Below are 20,546 nucleotides of genomic sequence, written 5' to 3'. Positions count from 1 at the left end.
TGTGGGAGTGCATGTGTATATGTGTAGGTGTGTGTTTATGTATGTGTTTATGTGTGTGCATGTGCGTGTGTTTGTATGTGTGTGCGTGTCTGTGTCTATGTGTATGTTTGTGTGTGTGTATGTGTGTGTATATGTGTGTATATGTGTGTGTGTATGTGTGTGTTTGTGTGTGTATGTGTGTGTATACGTATGTGTGTGGATGTGTGTGTGGGTGTGTGTGTGTATGTATGTTTGAGTGTGTATATATGAGTTTGTATGTGTATAAGAGTGTGCGTGTATGTGTATGTATGTGTGTGTATGTGCATGTGTTAATGTGTATGTATATGTGTGTGTTTGTGTGTGTATGTGTGTGTGGGTGTGTATGTGTGTGTATGTGTATGTGTGTGTGTATCTGTATGTGTGTGTATGTGGGTGTGTGTGTGTATGTGTGTATGTTTATGTGTGTTTGTGTGTGTGTTTATGTGTATGTGTTTATGTGTGTGTGTATATGTGTGTTTGTGTATGTGTTTATGTGTATGTGTTTATGTGTGTGTGTATATATATACGTGTTTGTGTGTGTGTGTATGTGCGTGTATATGTGTGTTTGTGTGTGTATATGTGTGTATTTGTGTGTGTATGTGTGTGCACGTGTGTGTGTGTGTGTGTGTGCGTGTAGGTATGCTTATGTGTGCATATATATGTGTGTATGCGTATGTGTGTGTGCGTGTATGTGTGTGTATGTGTGCGTATGTGTAAGTGTGTATATGTGTATGTGTGTGTATGTGTGTATGTGTATGTGTGTGTATGGGTGTGTGTACATGTGTGCATGTATATGTGTGTATATGTATGTGCATATGTGTGTTTATGTGTATGCGTGTTTGTGTGTGTATGTGCATGTGTGTTTGTGTGTGTATGTGTGTGTGTATATCTGTTTATGTGCACGCGTGTGTATGTGTATGTGTGTGTTTGTGTGTGTGTATATGTGTGTATGTGTGTGTATATGTGTGCATGTGGGTGTGTGTGCGGGTGTGTATGTGTGTGTGTATGTGTAGGGGTGTGTGTATGTGTGTGTGTATGTATGTGTGTGCATGTGGGTGTGCATGTGTATGTGTGTGTGTTTATGTGTATGTGTATATGTGTGTGTATGTGCATGTGTGTATGTGTGTGTGTATATGTGTGTGTATGTATATGTGTGTATGTGTATGTGTGTGTGTATGCAAGTGTGTGTGCGTATGTGTGTGTGTTTATGTGTATGTGTATATGTGTGTGTATGTGCATGTGTGTGAATGTGTGTGTGTATGTGTGTGTGTGCATCTGTGTGTATGTAAGTGTGTGTGTATGTGTGTGTATGTGTATGTGTGTATGTGTATGTGTGTGTGTCTGTGTTTCTGAGTGTGTGTGTGTATGTGTGTGCGTGTATGTGTATGTGTGTGTGTCTGTGTTTCTGAGTGTGTGTATGTAAGTGTGTGTGCGTATGTCTGTGTGTGTATGTGTATGTGTGTATGTGTATGTGTGTGTGTCTGTGTTTCTGAGTGTGTGTGTGTATGTGTGTGTGTGTGTGTGTGTGTGTGTGTGTGTGTGTGTGTGTGTAGTTGAATGGGGTCACCTGTAATGTCCCAGTTGAGGCCATCTCCATTGTTACCAAACTTGGTGATCAGCCTCTGCTCGGCCACTTTTCATTGTTGCCTGTCCCGAAGTCCCCCTTGGAGGAAGGTCCGAGGTCGAATGTCCCGAATTGCTGAAGTGTTCTCTGACTGGGAGGGAACACTCCTGTCTGTTGACACTCAGAACAGCACCACCCCCCCACCCCATATACACACATGCACGCGCGCGCGCACACACACGCACACACACACACGCACACACGCACACACACACACGCACATACACATGCACAAACACACGCACACATGCACGCACGCACACACACGCGCACACACACACGCACACATACACGCACGCGCACACACACGCACACACACAGACGCGCACACACACATATATACACTCACACACACACACGCACGCACGCGTGCACATCACGCACCCGCGCACACACACACACACACAAGCACATATAAATTTGTGGGGTGAATTTGTATTTGCAGAACTACATTTTACTTTGCTCAAAAACTGCATGAACTACAGAGCTACGGAGAGAATTGTGGCAGCTCCCAGAATCAGGTGACTCAGTGGTTAGCACTGCTGCCTCACACTACGAGGGTCCCAGGTTCAATTCCAGCCTTAGATAACTGCCTGTGTGGAGTTTGCACATTGCTCTGGTTTCCCCCCACAGTACAAAGGTGAATTGGCCATGTTAAATTGCCCATAGTGTTACCTGTTTCCACACTGTAGGTAGTCTAATCCAGGGGAAGGATCTGAAGGCCCTAATTTACGAGGGCTCTAAGCTCATGCCTTTCCAGGACTTCTCAGCGGTGGTAAACCAGAAAAGAAAACCTTACGACGATGAGCCTAAGACATAGGAATGGAAGTAAGGCCATTCAGCCCATCGGGTCCACCCCCCGATTCAATCGTGAATGATGGGCATTTCAACGCCACTTCGTGGCACTCTCATCGTTCACCCTTAATTCCTTGCGCGATCAAGAATTTATCAATCTCTGCCCTGAAGACAATTAACGTCCTGGCCAATGCTGCGCTCCACGGCAATGAATTCCACAGGCCCACCACTCTCTGCCTGAAGAAATGTCTCCTCATTTCCGTTCTAAATTGACCCCCCTCTAATTCTCAGGCTGTGCCAATGGGTCCTGATGGAAACACATTCCCAGCATCCACCCTTTCTAAGCCATGCATTATCTAGTAAATTTGCATTAGATCTCCCCTCAACCTTCTAAACTCTAATCAATACAATCCCAGGATCCTCAGCTGTTCATTGTATGTTAAGCCTCCCATTCCAGGGATCATCTGTGTGAATCTCCGCTGGACATGCTCCAGTGCCAGTATGTCCTTCCTGAGGTGTGGAGCCCAAAATTGGATACAGTATTTCAAATGGGGCCTAACCAGAGCTTTATAAAGTCTCAGAAGGACATCACTGCTTTTACATTCCAACCCTCTTGAGATAAATGGCAACATTACATTTGTTTTCTTAACCATGGACTCAACCTGCAAGTCAACCTTTAGACATTCCTGGACTATCACTCCCAGATCCCTTTGTACTTTGGCTTTATGAATTTTCTCACTGTTTAAAAAATAGTCCATGCCTGTATTCCTTTTTCCAAAGTGCAAGTCCGAGCATTTGCTCAGGTTGAATTTCATCAGCCATTTCCTGGACCACTCTTCTAAACTGTCTAAATCTTTCTGCAGCCTCCCCACCTCCTCAGAACGACCTGCTTGTCTGCTGAACTTTGCATCATCGGTGAACTTCGCCAGAATGTCCCCCAGTCCCTTCATCCAGATCATTAATATATAAAGTGAACAGCTGTTGCCCCAACACTGAACCCTACGGGACACCACTTGTCACCAGCTGCCATTCCAAGAAAGAACCCTTTATCCCAACTCTCTGCCTTCTGTCAGATAGCCAATTCCCAATCCATGCCTGTAGCTCACATCGAACACCATGGACCGTCACCTTACTCAGCAGTCTCCCGTGAGGCACCTTATCAAATGCCTTTTGGAAATCTAGGTAGATAACATCCACTGGGTTTCCCTGGTCTAACCTACTTGTTACCTCTTCAAACAATTCTAACAGGTTTGTCAGGCATGACCTCCCCTTACTAAATCCATGCTGACTTGTTCTAATCCAACCCTGCACTTCCAAGTATTTAGAAATCTCATCCTTAATGATGGATCCTAGAATTTAACCTACAACCGAGGTTAGGCTAACCGGCCCATAATTTTTCATCATTTATCTTGATCTTTTCTTGAACAAGGGGTTTACAACAGTGTTTTTCCAATTATCTGGGAATTTCCCTGACTACAGTGATTTTTGAAAGATTAAAAATAGCCTCTACTATTTCCTCAGCCACCTCCCTCAGAACTCTAGGATGGAGACCATCAGGGCCGGGAGATTTATCAATTTTTAGACCTTTTAACTTTTCTAGCACTTCCTCTTTTGTAATGGCTACCATATTCAAATCTGCCCCCTGATGCTCCTTAATTGTTAGGATAATGCTCATGTCTTCCACTGTGAAGATTGACACAAAGTATTTACCAAGTTCTTCAGCCATTTCCTTATCTCCCTTCACGAACCGTCCTGCATCAATTTGGAATGGCCCAATTTCTACTTTTGCCTCTCATTTGTTTCTTATGTATTGAAAGAAACTTTAACAATCATTTCTAATATTACTGGCTAGCTTACCTTCATATTTGATCCTCTCCTTCCTATTTCTATGTCTTTGTTATCCTCTGTTTGTTTTTGTCGTCTTCCCAATCTTCTGATTTCCCAGTGCTCTTGGCCACTTTGTAGGCTCTCTCTTTCCCTATGATACATTTCCTGACTTCCTTTGTCAGCCCTGGCTGTTTACTTCCCGCCCCCTGACGGATAATGTTTCTGCCAAGAGAAGACTGAGGGAGTTTGGGATCCAGTACTCTCTGAGGTATCCGGCGGTGCTCCGATAACCTTACATGGATCCGTACATCTCTTTGATACATCGGAGAAGGCAAGAGACTTTGTGGACAAATTAACCGAATCTGAACAATTTAGTATCTACAAATAGTGTTGTTTGGTTATGTCTTTGTTTTTTTTAAAAAAACCGAGGAAGTCCAGTTGGAGCTTTCTTTTCCTTGTTTTCCCGATTGGTAATAATCCGGTTTAAACTGTGTTTGGTGGCGGTTGAGATGTGTACTTTCAATTTCTAAGTGAAGTGAGAGCAGTAACAAATTAAAAATTCTATATATGAATGCGCGAAGCATTAGACACAAGGTGGATGAGCTTGAGGCTCTTTTGGAAAGTGGCAGATACGATATTGTGGGGATAACTGAGACGTGGCTTCATGGGGACAGGGCCTGGGAAATGAATATTCAAGGCTACACGTGTTATCGTAAGGATAGACTGACGGGCAGAGGGGGTGGGGTGGCCTTGTTGGTAAGGGAGGATATTCAGTCCCTTGCGCGGGGGGACCTAGAGTCAGGGGATGTAGAGTCAGTGTGGATAGAGCTTCGAAACACTAAGGGTAAAAAGACCCTCATGGGAGTCATCTACAGGCCCCCAAAAATGTAGTCTGGATGTTGGAGGTAAGTTGAATCAGGAGCTGAAATTGGCTTGTCGCAAAGATGTTACTACAGTTGTTATGGGGGACTTTAACATGCAGGTAGACTGGGTAAATCAGGATGGTATCGGGCCTCAAGAAAGAGACTTTGTGGAGTGCCTCAGAGATGGATTTTTAGAGCAGCTGGTGCTGGAGTCGACCAGGGATAAGGCGATTCTGGATCTGGTATTGTGTAACGAACCAGAATTGGTCAGTGACCTCGAAGTGAAGGAGCCATTGGGAAGTAGTGACCATAATACAATAAGCTTCAATCTGCAATTTGAGAGGGAGTGGGTACAATCTGAAGTGACAATATTTCAGTTGAATAAAGGGAAATATGGAGCTATGAGGGAACAACTGGCCAAAGTTCAATGGTTTAATACCTTAACAGGGAAGACCGTGGAGGAACAATGGCGGATATTTCTGTGTATAATGCAGAAGATGCAGGATCAGTTCATTCCTAAAAGGAAGAAAGATCCCAGGAGGAGACATGGGCGGCCGTGGCTGACAAGGGAAGTAAAGAAACATATAAGGTTAAAAGAGAAAAAGTATAACTTAGCAAAGATAAGCGGGAAAACGGAGGACTGGGAAGTTTTTAAAGAACAACAGAGGATTAGTAAGAAGGAAATACGCAGAGAAAAAATGAGGTACGAAGGTAAACTGGCCAAGAATATAAAGGAGGATAGTAAAAGCTTTTTTAGGTATGTCCAAGGCAAAAAAATGGTTAGGACAAAAATTGGGCCCTTGAAGACAGAAGCAGGGGAATATATTACTGGGAACGAAGAAATGGCAGGGGAATTAAATGGGTACTTCAGATCTGTGTTCACTGGGGAAGACACAAGCAATCTCCCTGAGGTAACAGTGGCTGAAGGACCTGAACTTAAGGGAATTTCTATTTGCCAGGATTTGGTGTTGGAGAGACTGTTAGGTCTGAAGGTTGAAAAGTCTCCGGGACCTGATGGCCTGCATCCCAGTGTACTGAAGGAGGTGGCTCGGGAAATCGTGGATGCGCTGGTGATTATTTTCCAGAGTTCAATAGAATCGGGGTTGGTTCCTGAGGATTGGAGGGCGGCTAATGTTGTGCCACTTTTTAAGAAGGGTGGGCGGGAGAAAGCAGGAAATTATAGACCAGTTAGTCTGACCTCAGTGGTGGGAAAGATGCTGGAGTCTATTATAAAGGATGAAATTACGGCACATCTGGATAATAGTAACAGGATAGGACAGAGTCAGCATGGATTTATGAAGGGGAAATCATGCTTGACTAATCTTCTTGAATTTTTTGAGGATGTAACTCAGAAGATGGACGAGGGAGATCCAGTGGATGTACTGTACCTGGACTTTCAGAAAGCTTTTGATAAAGTCCCACACAAGAGGTTAGTGAGTAAAATTAGGGCGCACGGGATTGGGGGCAAAGTACTAGATTGGATAGAGAATTGGTTGGCTAATAGGAAACAAAGGGTAGTGATTAACGGCTCCATTTCGAAATGGCAGGCAGTGACCAGTGGGGTACCGCAGGGATCCGTGCTGGGACCGCAGCTTTTTACAATATATGTAAATGATATAGAAGATGGTATCAGCAATAACATTAGCAAATTTGCTGATGACACAAAGCTAGGTGGTAGGGTGAAATGTGATGAGGATGTTAGGGGATTACAGGGTGACCTGGACAAGTTAGGTGAGTGGGCAGATGCATGGCAGATGCAGTTTAATGTGGATAAATGTCTGGTTATCCACTTTGGTGGCAAGAACAGGAAGGCAGATTACTACCTCAATGGTATCAAATTAGGTAAAGGGGCTGTTCAGAGAGATCTGGGTGTTCTTGTCCACCAGTCAATGAAGGCAAGCATGCAGGTACAGCAGGTCGTGAAGAAGGCTAATAGCATGCTGGCCTTCATAACAAGAGGGATTGAGTATAGAAGCAAAGAGGTGCTTCTGCAGCTGTACAGGGCCCTGGTGAGACCACACCTGGAGTACTGTGTACAGTTCTGGTCTCCAAATTTGAGGAAAGACATTCTGGCTATTGAGGGAGTGCAGCGTAGGTTCACGAGGTCAATTCCTGGAATGGCAGGATTGCCTTACACGGAAAGACTGAAGCGACTGGGCTTGTATACCCTTGAGTTTAGAAGACTGAGAGGGGATCTGATTGAAACGTATAGGCTTATGAAAGGACTGGACACTCTGGCAGGAGGGAACATATTTCCGTTGATGGGGGAGTGCCGAACCAGAGGACACAACTTAAAAATACGGGGTAGACCATTTAGGACAGAGATGAGGAGAAACTACTTCACCCAGAGAGTGGTGGCTGTGTGGAATGCTCTGCCCCAGAGGGCAGTGGAGGCCCAGTCTCTGGATTCTTTTAAGAAAGAATTGGATAGAGCTCTTAAAGATAGTGGAGTCAAGGGTTATGGAGATAAGGCTGGAACAGGATACTGATTAGGAATGATCAGCCATGATCATATTGAATGGCGGTGCAGGCTCGAAGGGCAGAATGGCCTACTCCTGCATCTATTGTCTATTGTCTATTGTCTAAGTTATACCAGAGGATGGGTGGGGTATTTACCCCATCGATCTTAAATGTTTTTTTTCTTTATTCATTTTGCTATTCTATGGTATATTTACTTTCTATTCTGCTTGTGTTTGTGGTACGGCTCTAGCGAGAAGGAGAGAAAATGGTTGGGATGGCTAGATGCCCACTTATGGGCTGTTTGGGATGGGTAGTTACCCCCTTTGGGCAGGAGGTGAGTTCCCCAATTCAGCGCCATTGGCACTTTATATGGTGGTTTGTATTGCTTTTATTCTTTGATAGTTTTGTAGGTTTGTTAAATGTCGTGGTTTCAGTTTATGTAGTTTTTATATTTGATGGATCATATGACACTAAGGCTCAGTGATTTGTGGTTCGAGTTCCTCCTCTCTGGAATTTAAATTTTACTGCAGAATGTAATGACTTGATTAAATGGTGAACGTGGAATATGAAGGGAAGTCACTCACCAATTAAGAGGAAGAAGGTACTTTTGAGTCTTAGAAAGGAGAATGTGGATAATCCTTTGTTAAAGGAGACGCACTTGGATGACAGGGAGCATTTGAAACTACAGAAGAATGGCTTTGGTCAGGTTTACTTCACATCACTGAATACCAGAAGTAGGGAAGTGGCTGTATTGGTGAGGAGTAATCTTACATTTAAGTTACGAGAGTGTGTTAAAGACACACACACAGGAGGTTTGTAACTCTAATAGCATTGATAAATGGGGAAGAATATGGTGTTATAAATGTTTCTTGCCCTCAAGCTCATCCCCTCAACATTTTGCTAGATGCGTTTTCAAATTGATCAGTCTTGTGTCCTGGCATATCACTAAAGGGGGAGATTTTAACTGTCTCATGGATCCCACAGTGCAGATGTTGCCAAAAGGCCCCCGACTCCCTCTGTACAAACTAAACAATTAGTGGATCTGTGTGTGGAGTGAGGGTTGGTGGACATCTGGAGGTGTCTCCACCCTACAGGCAGGGATTTTACGGTTTTCTTTTCCAATCCACACAGATGTCACACCAGGATTGATTTTTTTCCAATCCCCGTGGCAACCCTGGACTTGGTGGCACCTTGTACGATCGGTAATATTACCATCTCTGATCACACTCCAGTGTACCTGTTGGCTAAGATTAAGGATGTTACAGTGGGTCCAAGTCACTGGCAAATGGATTCCTTTATCCTCAAGGATAATACATTTGTGGAGCAGTTCTCTCAGAAGCTTTGGGCATTCCTAGGCATTAACTCACGCTCGGTTAGTAGCCAATCCTTCCTTTCTGAAATTGCCAAATCCTATGCCAGTGGGTTAGTTATTTCCTACTCTGCCAGTAAGAGGCGGCAGAAGGGTGAGCAGCAACGTCTCCTCAAAGCACGGTTGAAGGCAGCTGAGAAGGCCTACTTTGACAGGCCCTCGTTGTTCAAGTTACAGAGGATTATGGTGTTGCGGTCTGCATTGAATTCCGTGCTCACGCAGACAGCAAAGAACGAGCTTACTTTTGCAAAGCAAAGGTTATATGATCATGGTGACAGGTCTGGTAAATACTGAGCATATCTCGCTAGGAAAAGGAGAGTCCCTCAAGCCATTACGTGTTACTGTGAGACTGTGTTACCTTCTATTGTTAAAGAGGACCAGACGGGGCTTCATAAAGGGCCGCAGATCCTCCAATAATGTTAGGAGGCTGCTTAATGTAATTCAAGTGTGTCAACAACAGTCAATATAGGGATTGGTGATTTCTCTAGATACAGAGAAGGCCCTTGACCGAGTTGAGAGGGTGTACCTTTTCTATACTCTGGAGCGGTTTGTTTTGGGCGAAGTTTTTATAAGATGGGTAAAGGTTCTCCACAATGACCCTCTCACTGCAACCATCACCAACAGGGTGTGATCAAGCAATTTTAACATTTTTTGGGTCAGCCGACAGGTCTGTTCCCTTTCCCCACTGCTTTTTACAGTGAGGATTGAATCATTGGTGGAGGCCATTCATAGGGATCCCAATATATCAGCTCCAGACGTGGGGTCAAATTTACATCAGAGTTTATTGTATGTGGACGATGTCCTCATTCTTTCATCAAATCCAGCAGTTTCAGTCCCTCGCCTGTTAGCATGCATCTGTGTGTTTGGCACCTTTTTGGGGGACAAGATTAATCTTTCAAAATCAGAGGCTATGCCTATGGGTGGTCTTATGAAAGTGTTAAGTCTTGAGGGTGAATATCGATTCCCATTTAAATGGTCACAGGGGGGTTTTGTGTATTTGAGCATGTCCCTTACTCCAGTTCTGAATCGGCTGTTCAAAGCCAATTTTGTTCAATTATTTGACAAAATCAAACAAGACCTTCAAAGATGGAGGCGCTTCTGGTCTCGTGGTTGGGTCGGATAGCGCTTATTAAGATGAATATTCTCCCTTGTTTACTATACCCTATATGGATGCTCCCCCCGATTTTCGAGAAGCAAACATTCAGGAGACTGAACGTCTGTTTCAGCCCCTTTATTTGACATCGTCAGTGGCCCCTCATTAAATGAGCTAAACTGCGATTGTCTCACAGACTGGGGGGAGTGGATCTCCCAGACATTAAAAGCTACCAACGAAGCTCACTTTTATCCTACATGAGTGATTGGGCTTGTGGGGACCCTCTTTCAATATTGTTAGATATTGAAACCTCCCAGGCTAAGGTGACCCCTTACTCGCTTGCTGTGTTTGGACAAAATGAGGACAGTAAGTGAATATTGCCATAACCCAATAGTTATCGATACTGTTAAAGCATGGAGGGCAATTCGGCAGAGGGAAGGCAATATTGGCAAGACATCTTCTCTTACACTGGGTATGCCGGGTTTTCAACCGGGGATGATAGATTCAGGATCCAAACATTGGGCAGTTAGGGGTGTGTCTTGCGTGGGTGATTTGTTTGAGGGAGACACAATGATGTCCTTCGATCAGTTAGCACAGAAACACAAGCTACCGAACAGGGACCTCTTTCGTTTATTTCAAGTTAGAGATTTTATTCAAAAAAAGACGACACTTTTGACTGATCCGTCCAAATGCGACATAGAGAGAGGGGGGATTTAGCATCATATTCTGCAGTCCCCACAAAGTTCTGTATTTTTCTGACACAACATCCCACCAAACCCAACACAGACCTGGGGATGATTCCAGGGGAGATGAGAAATCGAATTGACATCAGACAAAGAAGATCAGCCGTGAAGACCAGGCTTAAAAGTTAGCCATCCCAGATGGGACTTGAACCCACACTTCCAGGATGAAGAGGCCAGTCCCTTATCCAGTCCCTTAGCCTGTAAATACTGCACCCTGAACCTCTCATATTGTGTTCTTCTCTGAGTTTTATACTCACACTGATTGGTTGTTCCCCCTTCCATCTCACGCTAAATCATTGGCTGCTTGATAAAATTGATCTTACCTCCCATTTCTCCCCAAACGGACAGACAAGAAATTAACCAAACTCCAACTTTGCACAACTCAAGTCTGAGGAATATGGAGCAGAGAGGAAAAGGGCTCAATGTTATTTTGTGCAGCACTTTCAAGATATTTGCAGTTAGTGGGGAAGGAGGAAGTGGAGATGTTACAAAAAGCTGCATTGAGGACACTTCAATAGGATCTTAGTGGGCATTCAGCCCATTGGGGCTGTGCTGTCTCTTTCAGACAATTCACCCCAAGATTTCCCAAACCCTGGAATTACCTTGTGTAAGTTTCTACTGAAGAACATTTTCCATAATCTCGAAGCAGGCAAGTGATTTTTAACGGAGTAGTTGGAAAATCCAGTCAATTTGGATTGAGATGGAGTTGATATAGGATGAAAACCAGCCACCACAAAGACCAGGCTTAAAACGTCAACACCCCAAAAGGGATTTGAACCTCCAATCCACTACATCAGAATCTACAGTCTAACCCATTAAGCCACAAAAACTCAGTGACAATACTCTACTGGGAATAGTTGATCTTAAATGAGTGCTACAGCCGAGCATATTTCAAGATCTGTCACGACACACTGAGGGATACACTAAAGTTTCGGGCAGCTGCTGCCAAGGTGTAACAGGGAAACAACACAGTCTAAGGTCTTTCTGACAAATTATCACATCATCCTTTCAGTTCTCAGACTCTCTTGGTGCCTGACAATGAACAGAGATCGGTTCCTGCCCAAGTACAAAATGCCTTTTTTGTCACGACACAGAACTTTGCGAAATGTCAAAATTCCAATCGTTTGTTGGTTCTTTTCTCTCTGCATAGACTGTACACAACTGATTTAGAACCTGTGTGTGCGTTACTATTTGATCTTTTATGAATAAAGTATATTTTTTAAATTATCAAAATCTGGAGAGAGAGAAAATCTGCACGAAATTGCGAGACCCCCCTTTGTGGAAAAGAGCCAGCCCTATATCGGGACAGGAAGGAGATTCCAATGGCCCAGCATGGATTGTTCCAGTTAATACCCTCGCCTCCTTGACCACAAAGTGAAGTGGGAGATGGCACGGGGCAGGGTGACACTAGGCACACGGACACACAAGATGGCCTCTGAGCCATAAGTTGGCCACTTGGCACACAAGATGGCCGCTGGACCACAAATGGAGAGAGACAGCAGTGCAAACATAGACACTGCCTGGGGCCACCAGAATGCCAGCACATTGCACTCACAACCGAGTTGATTAGTTTAAGGCGGATGGGAGAGACAATACACATGAATAACATACACTGCCCGCCGAAGGGTCTGGGTCAGACAACAGCTTTGATAGAAATGTTAGATACAGCCTCAATACAGAGTGATAATAGCCAGGGCTGCAGTAATCGTCCTTCTCAGGAAGAGCGATTAGCGCCCATTACTACAGCAACTGACTTCAGCGCAGACGCTGAAACTGACAACAACTGCACTGAAATTAACAAAGGCCACGCTGGAACTGACAATAACTGCACCGAAACGATCAAGGATTCTGCAATGTTTACAATAAACAAGCCATGTTACAGAGACAATAACCTCATCACTGACCTATTATATCACAAAATGTATAACAGTATCTTGACCATGTGCTCCGGGTTGAGAGAAGAATCACAGCTGACCACTGTGCTGTTGGTGCTGCTCTCTCCCCGGAGCTCCGGGATTTCCTTGGACAATAAACTCTGTTGGTGAACCCCGACTCTGACTCAGAGCCTGGTGATTTTCAGCAGTTGCCTTCCCACAAATGTTTGTCCAATCTGTGGATGTGGCACTCCAAGTTCTCCAACGATGGCCTAACTACCTCACATCTCCATCATAGCCTCCTTGCAATTGTATTCAATACCTTGACTAAGAAAGGTAAGGACCCAAATGCATAGCCACAGACCCATCAGTTCCAACCTTGAACACCCAGATTTCAATCATTTCCATTGACATATTGGACATCATCATAAATACCAAACATGCAGGTAATCTGTTGTTCAAGTGGTAATGTTGACAGAATATAGCTTAGACTGATACCAACATAACCAAAACAGAAGCTGCTTTGTCCATAGATTGGTAGCTCCATCTGTTGGAGCCCCAGTGATCTCATAGATAAGGCACTAACTTCCTAAACCAGTGATTGTGGGCTCAAGTCTAATTTGGGGTTTTGATTTTGTTGAAATCTTCACTGTGCAGCTGATCTCAATCCTGTGTGGTCAGGTGACCATGGCAACAAAATCAGGCATTCTCAATTGATCCTCATCTGGAGAAATTTGACCTGACAGAAAATTGGTCAAACTAAATTAAACAGCAGCTCTCAGCTCCAGAGAACAGTGCAACTAAAATCAAAGGACTACAATGTTTCAAGAAGAACCAGTTCCAACCAGACTGTGGGTTGAATATTGGAGAAGTGTCAGCCTGAGTCAATCCACTTTATAGCTCCTGGCATGACAACAGTGAAGGGTATTGGTGTGACCCCATTGGATGATGTGAACCCAGCTCATGACCGTATTGGCCAAAGCCTCAGAAGATTCTGGAAGATCAGGGACAGGAGAAGAGGAAAACACACCTGAATGCCAAACCTTAGCAAAGCCTTGACTGGGTCCTGCAGTGGAGCTCTGACCATCTGCTCCAAACCTGTTCATAAAAGACTTCGCGTGAGAAGGGCAGGCCATTCAGCCCATCACATCCACACTGACCCTCTGAAGAGCATCTCATCCAGGCCCAACCCCTAACCTCTCACCCTGCATTCCCCAAAGCCAATCCACCGAACCTGCACATCTTTGGACTGTGGGAGGAAACCAAAGCACCCGGAATACCCCATGGAGAGAATGTGCAAACTCGACACAAACAGACACCCAAGGGAGGAATCGAAGCCAGGTCCCTGACACTGTGAGGCAGCAGTGCTACCCACTGAACCACCATGCCATCCCCAGGAGAATCTCAGTAGGTTTTCAGCCATTGTGACTGTGCTTTCTCTTTCAAAGAATTCACCTCAATCATGCAAATCTTGTGTAAGAAATCATTGGGCACCACTTCCCATCAACTGAATGCAGATTTTCCCAAAGTAGACTAGCAATCAAGTTGACACAGGGCAAGTGACAGACACCCCAGATGGGACTCGAACCCACAATCCCTGGCTTAGAAGGCCAGTGCCTTATCCATTAGGCCACTGGGGCTACATGTGTGATGTTAAAATGGCAGCTTTTAAGTTTTGTTTTGTTTTGCACAAACACACTGACTGTGGCTCAGCCAGCACAGAGTCAGTGCCCTGGACTGAGGGGATTCTGAATCTCCTGGTTATATATGTTTTTCTCTTTACCCCCGCACTGCTGCCTAACTGTGGTAGTGCTTATATTTTCCCAGCACCCATGTTGTGTGTGTGCAGGTGTGAGACACAGTGAAAGACAACAGATGTACAAATCTTTATTCAATTCCCACCACCAGGAAGAAAGGAAACACCCGAGTGGCCAGTGACAAGCATCAAAGGGCAATGCTGTGTGACCAAACAGTGAGGGGGAGGGCACTCTCTGAACAGCTCAAGGATGTTGGTAGACACTGCGTGCTCCTTCTCCAGGGACACCCGGGCTCGAATGTAACCACGGAAGAGGGTCAGGCGATTGACCCGAACAACCAGTTTGGCCAGGCCCAGGAGCAGACCCACGAGGAGATCCTCTGACCAACCCTCCCCCCTCGGCACTGGGTGCCCAATGATGGGGAGTGTGGGGCTGAAGTCCAACCAGAAACGGAGGAGAAGGTTTCCCAGAAAGCTAAAAAGGGAGTGCAAGCGCCCTGTTCCATGGACTCCACAGCACCACAGAACAAGCAGTTGGGCTGGGAGTCCGTGAACCACCACAATCTGTGGACTGCCGCGTGCAATACCCTCCACCCCAGATCCCCGTGAGAAAGGGGGAGGACTCCCATGTAGAGAGCCCTTCACTGGGGATGATCCCCACCGCCCGGTGGTAAATGGGCACGCCAGGGTGTGTCCGGGAGGTGGATGAGGGTGTGCAGCAGCAGTCTGTACAGGGCCCTCTGTGATACACCCCTGAAAGGGACAAAACTAAAACTCCAGAGACAGCTCAGGTTGTGGGGGACAGGCTCCCGCAGGAAGTACAGGACCCTGGGGCCAATGTGAAATTCTGTCCGGGCAGGAGTGAGTGCAGACGGGATCCCACCGCACACCTGAGCATCCTCCAACTGGGGCACTACGTGGGGTCAGAGCACCGTCGTTTTAAGGTGTCGGATGGTGGTGGCCACGTACCGGACGTCTACCGCTGCCCTGCTCGCTATATCCTGCGGCAGCGTCCAGCCCAGGCCCCCACCATCCAGCACGTCCCCGACCCTGGTCACCCTCACAGTCACGGCCCTCCCCTCCGACAGTCACTCGAACCCACGAGTACGGAGGTGCGGATTCCTGAGCAACGTCTCCCTGACGACAGCCGTTACTCCTGCCGGAGGGTAGGCGTGACGCGATTCGACCATGTTCCAGACCGTGAGCAGGTCCTGGTAAAAGACAGGCAGTGTCCTGAGAGTGACCTCCAAACCATCACGGTCCCTGAACAGGAGCTGAGTCTCGTAGTTGAGGTTACGCACCTGGTGGAAAAAATACGTCACCAGGGCCCCCCGCCGAGGGGGAGGCTCAATGTAAAGGTATCGCTGCAAGGTCTGAAGGTGGAACGTCGCTACCTGGGTGTGAACGCACACCAGCGACTGACCGCCCTCCTCAATATGGAGACTCAGGACCTGCGCAGTGACCCAGTGCATCTTTTTGTCCCAGAAGAAGTGAACCAACATTCTCTGGATGTCATCGACAAAACCAGGAGGAGGGACCAAAGTGACCAGCCGGTACCACAGCATGGCAGGCACCAGCTGGTTTATGACCAACACTCGACTCCTGTGAGACAGCACTCGGAGCAGTCCTGTCCAGGGCGGAACCTGTAACTGGAGTGGGTGTGATGGTGGGGCGAATGGGGGTGGAGTCATGAGCAGGGGTAGTGTTCCCCTCGGGGTTCTGGGGGGTGGGGATAGTGACAGTGGGTTCTGTGGGGGGCACGTCAGCAGAATGCAGTGGAGTGGTGGAAGTGGTGGTGACCAGGGCAGTCGGGGTGGCGGGAGTCACTGAGCATGTGGCATCAGCGATGATGTGAAGGGCGGAAGTGATGTCACGTGTGATGCATGAGGAATTGTGAAGGTTGGAAGTGGTTGTGGGAGTGGCCATGAAGGGGTGGAAGTGACATCATCAATCAGCGTGAAAAATTCAGTCAGCATGGATTGAGATGAAGTTGACATGAAATGAAAATCAGCAACAAGGCCCAGGCTTAAAACCCAAGCACCCCAGATGGGACTTGAACCAACAATTACCAGCTGAAGGAAGCCAATGCCTTATCCATTAGGCCCCTAGCCCTTCCACCTTGGACTCCCTGTGGAAAGTGTTGACCTCAAAGTATGGAGCAGCTACTGTCAAGGTGTAACAGTTAAAGAACACTGTCTAAGGCCTTTCTGACCAGTTATGACATTGTCCCTTCATTTCTCAGACCCTCTTGGTGCCTCAGAATGAAGAGAAATCGTTTCCTGCCTCAGTAGAAAGATCTGCCCGAAATTGCGAGACCCCCCCCTTTGTGGAAGAGAACCAGCCCTATATCGGGACAGGAAGGAGATTCCAATTTCTGGATTAGTGGTGCTGGAAGAGCACAGCAGTTCAGGTTGCATCCAAGGAGCTTCGAAATCGACGTTTCGGGCAAAAGCCCTTCATCAGGAATAAAGGCAGTGAGCCTGAAGCGTGGAGTGATCAGCTAGAGGAGAGTGGGGGTGGGGAGAGAGTCGCATCGAGTACAATGGGTGAGTGGGGGAGGGGATGAAGGTGATAGGTCAGGGAGGAGAGGGTGGAGTGGATAGGTGGAAAAGGAGATAGGCAGGTAGGAAAAGTCCGGACAAGTCATGGGGACAGTGCTGAGCTGGATGTTTGGAACGAGGGTGAGGTGGGGGAAGGGGAAATGAGGAAACTGTTGAAGTCCACATTGATGCCCTGGGGTTGAAGTGTTCCAAGGCGGAAGATGAGGCGTTCTTCTTCCAGGCGTCTGGTGGTGAGGGAGCGGCAGTGAAGGAGGCCCAGGACCTCCATGTCCTCGGCAGAGTGGGAGGGGGAGTTGAAATGATTCCAATGGCCCAACATGGATTGTTCCAGTTAATATCCTTTCTCAGATGGATAGAGCTGGAGAGAGAGTAAAGATTGTGGGAATTTGGGAAATGCTGACAATCTGTTTTAATATTTTGTTAATAAAATCAAGTTGAACCGCAAACCAAATTTTGTCCCCCTTTGTCTGCATCACCAACAAGAATACTGAAGGAAAGTTGAGTTTAATTACATTGTGTTACGAATGTTCATCTGGTTGATCAGTGGAAATTAAAAGCCATGTCACACAACAGGCAGAGTCAATCTTTAGCTGAGTAGAAGTTCAGCAGAGAGAAACAGACTTACTTTGTGATATAATAGGTAATTCCTGTCCCATTGATCTATTAACTGCAGGGAACTTTCAGATACGTGGTATCTTTAGAGCAATTAAATATCCTCCCAAGATATATGCTTTCACTCTCAACTGAAGATGCTAAGAGCATTAACCAATAAATCAATGCCAAGCCAGTTGAAGTATTACACTTGGCACATCATCATCGCTGTAATTGCAGAATGCAGCATAACCTATTCCATCTTCTAACCTACTGACAGCCTACTTTTCAGAAGTCTCCTTACACGACTCTGAAAACAAATTAAAAGAAACCAATTAAACCAAATAAGCACAAATTAAAATGTCCCAGTCATTTAAAAAGGCTCTGTAACAAAGGTCAAAATCTCCCATGAAAGCTTACACTTACAGAGTCACAGAGTTGTACAGATCCTTCGCTCCAACTCGTCCATGCCAACCAGATATCGGAAAGTTATCTAGTCCCACAAACCAGCATTTGGTCCATATCCCTCTGAAGCCTTCTTATTCATGTCCCCATCCAGGTGCCTTTTAAATGTTACAGAGTCATAGAGTTATACAGCACAGAAACAGACCCTTTGGTCCAACTCGTCTATGCCGACCTGATATCCTGAATTAATCTAGTCCGACTTGCCAGCATTTGGCCCATATCCCTCTAAACCCACCCTGTTCATATACCCCCATCCAGATGCCTTTTAAATGTTTTGGAGGAGCCGGTGTTAGACTGGGATGGACAAAGGTGCTACCTGAGCTGCATGTCAATATTTCCTGATTTTATTGCAGATTTCCAGCATTTGTGGGATTTATCTTTTGTATAATTTTTTTACGTAAGAATAGTGGAGACTTGAAAACATTGAATGGGACTTTTGATCATTAACCTCTTGGGAATTGTCTGCTATTGAATGATTTGATTCAGACTTTAGACAAGGTGCAATCATGACAATGTCTGTGGGATTATACTTATTATATATCAAGGAACAGCTCATCAAATAAGGCAATCCTCTGAAACATATGAATTCTCACCTCAAGTTTGGGGAGAAAGGTATAAAAGATCAGTATTAGATGGGGTGAGATCTGATCAACTTCAGAACAAGTTTGATCTTAAAACTACAATTCTACAGTGAAAGTGAAATATTGCGAAATGTATGGTTAATTGTCCATGATATTTGTTCCTCCTTATTTAATTTCTTTCAGTATCTGTAGAGTAATTTATAAACATATATTTAAGAACCATTGTCATGCATTATTTTGGTAATTTTATAATTTGCCATTACTTTCTCTTCAGCTTATTCAAGGAGAGTGTTTATTACAGTGAGTGATACCACACAGTATTTCAATTGCACTGAATTGGTTTTGAAAGATAACTCAATAAATGCAGGTTGATGCTGTCGATGGTTCCTGTCAATATATTTCGTTGACCTGTTCAGACGTGTTATGATGTTAAGTCTTAGGCAGAAAGAGGGAGAAGGTATAAGTAAGGTTCAAGAAACTGAAGACAGACAGAGCCCTGGAGATAACAGGAATGAACTCAAACTCGGAAATAGAGAATTTGAAGGGACCATGCGATGTTTATGGAAAACAGGATTAAGGAACCTCCAAGGCATTTTACAGAGGGATAATAAGCAACAGGTCGCCAGGGAAAGGGTATGTCTTCTCAGAGCAAAGGAGGGAATTTACACATGGAGCCGGAGGAAGTGGGTGAGGTTCTTAATGAATAAAGTGCATTGGTATTTCCAAAGGATTCTGGGTAGTCCAAGATGGAGGACGGGAAAAAGTTGTGACTGTAAGAGCTGCCCCTTTTTTGAGGCATTTTAGGTGTTGGGGGTGATTTCCTCAAATTCCAGGAGCAGCAATTACTGTTTTATTCTGCAACTTTGGAGAAAAAAACCTCAAAACAACGGCACTTTTAAAAGGAAGAAAATCAGACAAAGAAAGTGAGTACATGGTCAGGAGGGCGGGAGGGAAGAAACCTACACTGCTCACTGATATGGATAGGAAGGGTCGAGAGGGATATGGGCCCAGTGTGGGCGAATGGGACGGGATTAGATTAGGATATGTGGGCGGCATGGACGGGTTGGAGCGAAGGGTCTGTTTCCATGCTGTACATCTCTATGACTCTATGACATGGTGGATGGTGAGTCTTGTATATTGATATTCTAGAGCATATCAATATTAAAAAGGAGGTGTTGGGTGTTTTGAAAAGCATTAAGGTAGACAAGTCCCCAAGACCTGATGGAATCTATCATAGAATCCTGAAAGAGGCAGGTGTGGAAATTGCTCCGGATTTGTGCAAAATATTTGTATCCTTTATAGTCCCAGGAGAATTCCCAGAGGACTGCAGAATACCCAATGTTGTTTCGTTCTTTAAGAATGGCAACAAGAATAATTCAGGAAATTAAAGGCCAGATTGGCTTCCTGTTATTCATTGCTTGGACATCACTGTCTGTGCCTGGATGGTACCCTCTGGAAGTCACTCTGTAAAGATCTCCACCCCTCTACCTTGGGGTTTCAGGATCTCAAGGTGTTCCTCTCTTTGGCCAAGGTTTCGGTCCATGTGTAATGGTTTCCTGAATGTGGTTCCTGTGAAGTGCCTTGTGCCATGAAAAGGGATCCCTACATGCAGGCTGTAGTTGGGTTGAAGTGTTATGGAGAGCAGGCAGGAAAGTGGAGTTGAGGCCGAGATGAGATCAGCCATGATCGTGTGGAATGACAAAGCAGGCTCGAGGAGCTGAATTGCCGAATTTTTAAGATCTTCGGAGCACAAACAAAGACAGAGCTATCAATTGTCGTGGGTGGCTCACATGGTATCTCACCTCAGATGCATCATGAAGAGGGTGTCCATGTTCAAAGCCAGGGGTTGTGAGTTCATATCCCATTTGGGCTGTTATGTTTTTAAACATGAACTCTGATCAGCACCCTGTGTCTGTTTGATATCAA

General features: G+C 45.5%; 1 non-coding gene across 1 annotated transcript; it reads right to left on the bottom strand.

Annotated features, from left to right (window-relative positions):
• Positions 1 to 14,233: 14,233 nt before the first annotated feature.
• Positions 14,234 to 14,306, bottom strand: trnar-ucu (transfer RNA arginine (anticodon UCU)). Its single transcript has one exon. It is a non-coding gene; the product is annotated as a tRNA-Arg (tRNA).
• Positions 14,307 to 20,546: the final 6,240 nt, after the last annotated feature.

Source organism: Chiloscyllium punctatum, chromosome 18, assembly GCF_047496795.1.
Source record: "Chiloscyllium punctatum isolate Juve2018m chromosome 18, sChiPun1.3, whole genome shotgun sequence".
NCBI classification, from domain to species: domain Eukaryota; kingdom Metazoa; phylum Chordata; class Chondrichthyes; order Orectolobiformes; family Hemiscylliidae; genus Chiloscyllium; species Chiloscyllium punctatum.
Note: the sequence above shows the minus strand (reverse complement) of the source record. Positions and strands in the feature narration are given on the sequence as shown.